We start from the raw sequence: 9,840 nt of genomic DNA on the forward strand, positions 1-9,840 counted from the left end.
TGTTATGGTGGGACCAAAAGTACTGATTCTGGTGCACGCTCACAGAAAAGTCATCTCTGATAGCTGGGCTTTCTGGACTATGAGCAGTGGTAAGGAATTAAGAGCCTGTGAAAATGAGACACCCAAAATATCCTCTGATTTAGCAACTGAGTCTATATAATAACTCTCATAAATTTGGAGGATTTCTAAGGAGACCTGAAAAGTGTTGCAGCCTCGGTGTAGCAGGAATCTTACTTTTGTGAGCGAAGCACCACTGGAGCCATCGCCAGCAATAACCAGTGGCCACATCGCAATGTAGATTTCTAGAGTTTCTTCCTGTTGCTAAATTCAAACAGCAATTGCATGGCTACCTTTAAGATCCTAACTGGTCCCTGCCTGAAAATGCATTTTTACACTTATTTAACCCCATGAACCCTACTTGATGATGACTGTTGAAACTATGTAGCACTGCACTTGTACTCTAGAAAAAATCATCCCTAAAATCTTGTCAAAAAGTGTGAATTTTCTTGAACACAAAACCCCAAGGTCAAGTATAGTCCTGTGCACAGCCTTTTTTTTTTCTCTTGTGTCCACATGCAAATATTCTCTACAGAAATCACAATATTCTTCTCACATTAAAGAGGAGTGCTAAAAACATAAAGGATGAACTGGAGGCACATGAGCTCTTCCCTCTGCTAAGGACAGGCAAAAGATGCGGCTGCCATGGTGATGTGCAGCTTGGCCGTATCAACAGGAGCGGTTCTAGAGCCTCCCCGCATCACCAGCCCTGCGCCCGCCGCAGCTGCTCGCCAGAGCAGACCAGCTGGGCCACCCCTCGCTCGGCTACAGACTCCAACCCCTGGAACGACGTGGGTCCCTGCGACAGGGAGAGCGTTACCTGCTGCAGCCAGCAAAAAGGTGCCGCCGACCTGGCGTCCTGCCCAGAAGGAGATCACCAACAGCTCCTCAGGTAGTGAGACCTTGCTGGCCATCACACCAACACTTACACGCTTTCCAGGTACTGACTGAGAACTGGGGAAAAAGCAATAAACACCACAAGTTACATTTTTTCTCGAGAACCCGTTAGCACAGTCAGATATAAGACTACTCTAGATAACTGCCATACACATCGTTCATAAGTCTTTAAGTATTTTGAATACCGCAATAATAACGTTTTTGGTGTGATTTTATCTACAATATAAAAATGACAGTGCTGGCTGGTAATACCTGTCAAATGTCCAATTGTTTGTGGTATTGCTGCATTTAACTTTACCGATTTAAATATTAACAATGTTGAAAGTTGCTATTTTGGTAAAGTAACACACCTAACATCCCCAAAACATAGAGTACCAGCAATGACTGTATATAATTCTTTGAGGTTGCTAAATAACTTAGTGAGATTCTACAAGTACGTTTCATAAAGCAGTTTAAATTAACAAAGAAAATCCACTAAAGTAAAGAAGTAAACAAGAGCACCCTCTCACATGAACTTCATTGTGAAAACCTGTTAGATATAGTTAGTCATTTATAGGTAAGCAACATAAAAACATAAGTAGGATTATATAGAAAATCAGAAGCCCCAGAAAAACAAGAAAATATTTTCTGTTCCTACAAGTTACTTTATAAACTATTTTTGAGTACGCATTTAATCTTAAGCATACAGAGAGAATATTTTATGGTATGTACTATACATTTAAAAAAATCATAGGGCTTTAGAAAAGCTAGTTATAAAAGTTGGCTGAGAAACACAAATGCAATCAGGATGTTACACAAAATAGCCATTTTCATTATTTCAATTATTTAATCAATCCACTACAACCAAAATCAGAAGATGTGTATTTTCACTTCTGATATCAGGAGATACAGGTATTTTAAATTTGGGAAAAAAAAAAAAAAAAAGATGAGGTTGCCATAAGCTACAAACCATTTCTATGACCTCTAGCTTCCACTCTGCCTCCTCGTGCACTTAAATGTGTTGACTTGTGGACAACAAACACTGACCTTGCCTTGGTTGGTTTGCCAGGGCGTAGGATGATCTTAATGCGAGGCCTTCAACTCTGGAATTTATACTTTTTGTTGTCAGATGGGCAAGCCTCATCATGTCTGTTGACTTTCTGTGCACATTGCAAAATCTGTCAGTTCACCTGAGTTTTTCCCCTGGTCAGGCATAGTTATGGAATAAAAATGTAACCTTGCAAAACATTAAGAGTTGCTTAAAAATATGTCATGTCCTGTCCTTTCCCAGCCCTCTTCTCTCCACATAGGCTATATAATATGCTTTGAATGCTTATTCCATTCTCAGCCCATCCAGGCTCTTACAGCCAGCAGCTCATACAGGTGAATTTCTTATATTTGATGTACTTAATTCTGGATTATCAAGAAACAGATTAGCTAAATCCTCAGTGTGAAATTTGCAAGGTGCCTTCAATAAGTGGGCATTCTTAGGATGTTCCCAATCTTAGATGTTATGGTACTGAGTATCCTAAGCAAGTGCCAGAGGCACAGAACACTGTGAACTTTAGCGACGGCTACTGTAAGAAAGGAAAAACAAAACTAAGCGGACAAAACAAATAAAAAACCACCAAACCAAACCAACAAAAAACCCGCTAAGTTTATGGTAATATCAGCTACCAGTCAATCTCTAAAACCAAAATCTGTAACAGATACCAAATATTAAGAGACGTGGGACTGCCTCTCTGCAGAGAGAAATTAAAAAATTAAAAAGGCCTGGATGTCTCCTTTGCCATCATCACTTGTTCCTGCACTTCTTGTCACAAGTCAGAAGGCAATTCACTCCCCCTGCTTCGATATACTCTGTTGCTACTAAAAGGTCTCAGATATGCACCACAATGAGGGGCTGAGCTCCAGAGCAGAAGAGGAAATAAAAACAGCTGGGAAGTGCCCACAAGCAGCATTAGTTGCCCAAGGTGACTACTTAGGAATGGAGCAGTAGGTAACTTGCTTCCACCCTCCTGTGCTTAGAGCTTCTCCAAATTGTATATGGAAGAGGTGAAAATGACAGGAAAAACAGTAACTGGAAGTTTCTGCTACCTTTCAGTCTATGCGAGTTCATGTTCTTTACTTCACCTCCAGCGTTTGGCCTCGGGCAATCAGCAGAAGAGCCAACCTGCTCTGCAGAAAGACACCCCACAAGAGAATAAGACAGGTTACACACAAATACCCATTTCAAGTCAGTGTATGAACCTCAGTTCAAGCACAACACGTGGGAGGACCAGCAGCACTGTCAGTCTGGCTGCTCAGCGGAAATGTACTACGACTCCAGGAACAACCCCCATCCTAAGATGGTCCGTCACATCAGAGGTAAGAACTGCTCTGGCAAGCACAAAGAGAAATGCGAGTGAACTAAAACTGTTTCACCAAGACAACTGTTTGGGATTTATTTTAAGCTAAAATAATTTCTTCCTCTTCTGTGCTCACAACTGTACTGTAAACGCTAGAGACAGGTTGTCACTATGTTTTTCTCTATTTCACTCTCACCAAAATAATTCTTGTAACTTTCCAGAGGCAACGTATTACACAATGCAGCGTTTAATAAGAGTAACCTGGTGGTCTAAAACCACCGTGCTGTGTGCTACATCTCGCTGTGATTACTCTGCCTACCCCTGAAAGGAATACAGCCAAAATCAGCGTGCCATCTGCATCAGAAGGAACAGTACTTCTAGGGATGGGCTTTTGTTTCAGAAGCTGGCCCTGAATGTTTGCACAAAGACATCTTTCTGGCAGCAGCTGAAAGAAAATTGTGGAAACACGGCCAGATTTACACTGCCCAAGGCACAGAAGGGTCATGCAGGGAAAAATATCTCTACCAAGTTCTTTGGGGACTGTTAGAATAAGTAGATATTGCATCAGGGTTGGGATTGGTAGTTGATGAATCTGTGATATAACTTCTGTCATAAGGGATGAAGGGTGATGCAGGACCAAATCAGTTCTGAATAAAACTGAATTTCTTGCCTCTTGGAAGGGATGCCTTTGAAGGAACAAAGCAAGACTCTTCCTTTCAGATTGACCACCCAGCATACAATGTACACAGTTCTGTGTGTCTATGTGTGCATATATATATATAATATCTCCTAAAGTAAAAATGTAGAACACATACAAAATAAAGTATGTATTTGTGTTTGTATCCTTCTCTTTGTGTAGAACCTGGTGAAAAAGACAAGCTGACCACAACCAGCCAAGACCAAAGTCTTACACAGCTTAGCCAGATTAATTTGGTAGATATCTTTGAACTCTCAGCAAAGTAATGTTTAGCTGTAATTACTTTCTTACGTCAGATTTTTCTTATGCCAAATGCTAAAAAGAATCAAGGTTCTGAAAAACCTCATCAGCTGTTTAAAGGCACTTTTCTTTGACATGTTAGATCCAGTTTGACTTACGTTAATGTTAAAAAATAGTGGTTGTTTATAAAATTTCTTTTACCCTGGCTAAGAAAGGAGGATTCTAATTTTTCATTAAATGCTGTGACTCTTATTGAAAACCACAAGTTTTTTAAGAGAGGCAGAAGAATGATACTTCTCTCCTGATTGGCATTGCTAAATGAGTGCGCTTCACTTTACCTGGCCGCTCTCCAGATTTTCTCTGGAACATCATCACTGTTCAGGTAGTGGTTGATCACACCATCCTCTGTAACAGACTGCTTACAGCCCTCTGCCATCTGTTCAAGTATGCCAAGTTTATTCACTATTTACACACCGTTCCATAAGCCCTCTATTATTACATACATATTTCAGGTTTTATACTTGTGTTTTCCATTCTCCCAGCACAGACTTGCCTTGGAGACGACCTGCAAAGTTTACTGCATGTGTTTATTGTAGTAAAGACTGCATCCTTTGTTTTTTGCACAGGAATAAACAATGCTCTGATCTGTTTCGTAAGAACCAGCTTTTCAAGAGCAGACCCGTCTGCTGGTGACACGGGCATCCCCAAGCAAGAAGCTGATCAAGAACGTGTGCTAACTGGGAACGCCACAAGCAACACATCTGCCAACCGCTGCCTCCCAAAGCTCGAGGGTTTCATGCGGAGGGAGTTACGCACTCCAGAGTCCCTGACACGTGAGTAGAGGCACCAAACTGCCCTATGATACAGCAGCAGAAGAGGAACCTGAGCTGCTGAAGGTGCAGCTGGGTCTCACCCAGGGCACTGTGTCATCCTGGGTAAAGGAAACATAGGGCAATGAATATATATTTAAAAGGCAAGTATTTCTTCCCTTTTATGTGTGTTAGTCACCACATCTTACAAGATTTCTCCTTATTAATTACCCTTGCATCTTTATAGCTTTTAGAGATTATATCCTCACTAGACATCTAATAATTTCACAATTATCAGCAATTATTATATCCGTAAACAATATTCCTCAGTAGTGGTTACAAAGCACTATAAGCATGCATCTGTGAAATACTCTTTCTAGGATTTTATTCAGCTTTCTTAGGCGTCTCGGCAAATAATTGCATTATTGTACTATGTGAGGTAATAAAAGCAAACAAAAAAAAGAAAGAAATACAATCCCTTAGAGATATCTAAAATACAGCTTATGCATTTTTGTAATTAAATATGCCTCCTGCCCTGACATAACATAAGGTATATCTTATGGCCTTTTTTTTTCAACTTGAGAAAACACTCTGCCTCTTGATTTCTAGAAGGACGTGCATGTGTTCCTGAAATGACTCAAAATACCCCTTCATTTGAAAAGGTAAGGGGAAAAAAAGACACAGCTCTTTAGTTTGGCACTCTCTCACTTCTCAACACTGTAACCTGAATCGACAGTTTCAGACTGCAAAGGACAGCACAGAACCAAAAAGAGAAATGTGAGGATCCCCTGTGTAGGACATGAGAGCTTGGAAGGGGGATGGTGTCAAGTAGGGTGATAATTAAACTATAACTGTATCGCTTGCAGCTCTGTAATGTCATTGTGATTTGTTAGCAAGAAAAACAGTCCAACCCCATGAAGACAGGAAAAAAAAATCACTTTGTTTCAAACTGCTGGGGGAAAAATGTCACAATATACAACAAACAAGCACAGAAGTCTCCCGCCTCATAACACAAAGTTTCTTTAGATTAGATACTGCCAACAGTTTTACTTTTGCTGACGCTCTTTTGTAGTAGCAGCACGCTGGGGTTTAGATCTAATTTTGCCACTCTGTTCATAAATTCCAGCAGAGGATTCTTTCTGCAATACCTCTCAAGCTGCAGGCTGTCTAACTACTTGTCTTCCCTATTGCAACTGTACAAGGCCTGAGGGCTAAATTAGTATTTCACTGCACACTCTTGAGAAACAGGGAACACAAGTATTGCCGCACTGGTACTGGACAGCAGAGGGCACTACGAAGAAGTTTTACAGTAAAGATGCTAAAAATGAGGACTCTCTTTTCTCCTAACTTTTCTATTTCAACTGAGTAGTGGAGGTCTGTCTACATGTCGCTCTCTGGTTCCTGAGCTGGGTATAGTAAAGACCATGCTTTATTTTTACTGTTCCTTTATACATGCAGAACACAGTTCTTTGTATTTACTGTAGTTTGGCTGCAAAGTAACTACATAGTAGACAGATACTGCCGTATAGCTACACTCAGTAAACTGCTGTTTCTTAAGAGCTGTTAGCTGCCTTTTGCGCTTTCTCTGTACTTACAAACAGAACCTTCTGCCGATCACATTTTGATTCCTGGGCTTTTAATAGATGGCACACATAGAAGTGAAGAGTCGTGGCTCAGCAGCACACCACAAACCCATGACGGAAAAGCAAACAGACCGTAGGGGCCCAGATTTAATCCCTTCCTCATCTGATTTCCACTAGTACCTACCCAGCATCACTTCCATTCTTATTCAATGTTACATATTACGCCATAGATATCTGTTATTATTATCGGTGACTGCATATTAGAAGCTGTAAAAATTAACCTATAGGTGGTCATTTTCAAGAGAGTTAGGTGTGTTTTCTGCTGCATACCCTTGCTGGGGACTAGTATAAGCACAGAATATATCACAGAATGGTTGAGGTTGGAAGATCATCCAGTCCAACCCACCTGCTAGAGCAGGTTCACCAGAGCAGGTCACACAGGATCAGGTCCAGGTGGGTTTTTGAATGTCTCCAGAGGAGACTCCACAGCCTCTCTGGGCAGCCTGGTCCAGGGCTCTGGCACCTCAAAGTAAAGAAGTTTCTCCCCATATTCAGATGGAACCTCCTGTGCTTCAGTCTGTGCCCACTGCCCCTCATCCTGTCGTTGGGCACCACTGAAATGACAGTCATATACTTCACATTGCCTCTAACTGCTGCTTGAATGGAGTCAAGCCATTCCTTTACACATTGTTTGCTACTTTGCAAAAGCTTTTGAAAAAACAATTCCAAGCCTCTGCACAACCTGCAAATAAGACAAGGAATCCACATCGCACCTCACATCCAGTCTTCGTGTCCATTCATCAACTTGTATTACAGTCCTCACATCCAGAACGTGAATTCTGACCAGAGCTACCTGGATCAGGAAAGAAAAGGAAGACATGAGTGCTACAGTATATGGCTTCCTACGATGCTACACGTTTTTATTTCTCTTGAGGATGGTGTGGGACTTCAGTGGTCAGATTTCTCTCCACTGCTGCCCCAGTTTGGAGTCTACTGACTTTTGTATTTAGCATTTCCTCTTGAGTTCCTTCCATCCAGCTGGGAGTTGCTACTGACAGTCACTGGGGGAGCAATGCAGCTGGCACACAGGCTGAAACTTGTTCTCCAAAAAACAGCCTGCAAATATTATATGTCACACATGAGGGGCTTTATGTGTAGTAACCGCTGCTTAAGATTTCCTTCCTGCACCTCTCAAGTGCTGTGTACACAGCACTCACTCAACATCACCTTTTGCAGACTGGTGTCCTTAGCTCAGGCTGCGGCAAAATGGATGGGACGTCTTCGGCTAGGCAATTTGCACAGTTGTAAAACTGCGCACTCATGCAGCCAGAACTAAACTAAAACAAATGTGTAAACTGTCACCAATAAGCTTCTCTTCCTTCATGGTAACTATCATATACATCTTCCAGGTGCTGGGAAAACTCAGCAAAATTTTGCAGACAGATTCGCTTACCAAGATCCAAAAATGGTTCGCAGCTGCAAGTGAAAAAGGTAACAAACATCTGCATCTGTTTGTGAAAAGCACACACACTCGTACGTTTGCGTAAAACCCTGAAATTCTCATAGACCTGAACTGAGTGGGGTTGCTGAGGTCAAAGGAACAGGATGCAGTGAAATGTGCTTGGCCCAGCTGTGGCCGTGCCGATCCGTGAGGTGACAGCACACAGAAATTAGTCACTCAGACCTCAGCGCACTCAGGCTGGGTGGAAAAACATGCTCTCCCAGTAGAGCTCTGGGCTGCTGGGGGAAGGCAGAAAGCAAACAAAATGTGTCTCTCTTATGTCCTTAAGCCCTTTGAGATAAGGGAGCTCCTGAATTCACCCCTGAACATCCAGATAAGCAAGTGGGAACTTCAATAAAATTTCTGCTACTTTCACATTTCAGAGAAAGAAGACGTGTTCAGTCTGATTTATTCAGAACCAACTGACGAAGGCATGCTGAATTCTAAGGAAGGTACAGCAGAGACCATGAGGAGCCCGAGTCTGCAAAAGCCTTTATCTCCTCTTCAGAGAAGTCCAGAAGGGATAAGGAGTCAGTCCAGGTAAAATCTGCAGTGAGGTTGCTAGGATTAGGGATAAGCTAAACCTCATAACCAGAAAGTTTTGTTTTCTCCTCCTGTGAAAAATGCAACTTTGTAATTGAAGTCTATCATGTACGGCCTTAATAAAAAATGCTCCTAACTACAAACAACTCCACACTCTTTGATACAAATGTAGTTATTACAGGAACATCACAAAGTTTTAGGAGCACTTTGAGAAAAAGGGGTGCTGTCCTGTATATTGCAGTGCACGGTTTATACTAGTTGTACAGATAGACATTCTTTCTTTTTCACTCAGGTCTTCGGCGAGAGAATCAGTGGCAAGTCAAAACACAAAAACTGTGAGTAATGGACATTGTAAATGTTAAGACACTATAGTAGTCACCAAACAGCACAGGGACTGCAAATGTTCAGAAGCTCTAACTTTTGTCTTTGCAGCAGGACCAAAATTAGAATCATAGAATTCAGTGACAATATGACAAACTACATCTAAACTCCAAATTTATAATAAGTTCTCTAAAAGCTAGATACTCAAGACGCTCTATTCTTGCAGCCACTCAGTTGGTTTCTCTTGATATGACATTGATGTAAATCTTCTCCTTACTGATGCAACTCAGAAATACAGCAAGGTGAGGGACGTGTACAACTGCATCTGCCTCTTGCTAGAAAGAACATACATAGCAGCAAGAGGTACTGATTTCATCTCTTCACGAAAATCTGCCCCTGTAAGTTATACACAAGCTGAAACTCCGTCTGCCAATGAACTCTGGGATTTGTTCTCATCTAATGTATGTCCCTCACTCTTTGCAGGCTAAATCAGGCTTTCTCAGATTTTTTCAGCTACCACTTTTGCATCCTTTACCCAGTCGGGGCAAGCCACCAATACTGGTACTCCCAAGAAACACCACTGTCACCTCTTTGTGTCCCTTCTGAAGCGCACAGAGGAAACAAAAGTCAGTCCCAGAGTACTTTATCATTTTAACAAAGCCAGTCATGCCAGCTCTAATGCTACCAACATTTACTATTGTTTGTAACTCTACAGGAGATGTGGGTGAAGAGTAATCTTACATATGAACAAGAAGGAAAAAGAAGAAGCCTCCAAAGCAACAATCTCTGCTTTTCAAAGTGGTGTCCAGGGAGGCTCCCTTGCTAGAGTCAATGTGCTTCCATACTCTCAGCTGCAAAACCAGTC

This window comes from Caloenas nicobarica, chromosome 4 (assembly GCF_036013445.1).
Source record: "Caloenas nicobarica isolate bCalNic1 chromosome 4, bCalNic1.hap1, whole genome shotgun sequence".
Taxonomy (NCBI): domain Eukaryota; kingdom Metazoa; phylum Chordata; class Aves; order Columbiformes; family Columbidae; genus Caloenas; species Caloenas nicobarica.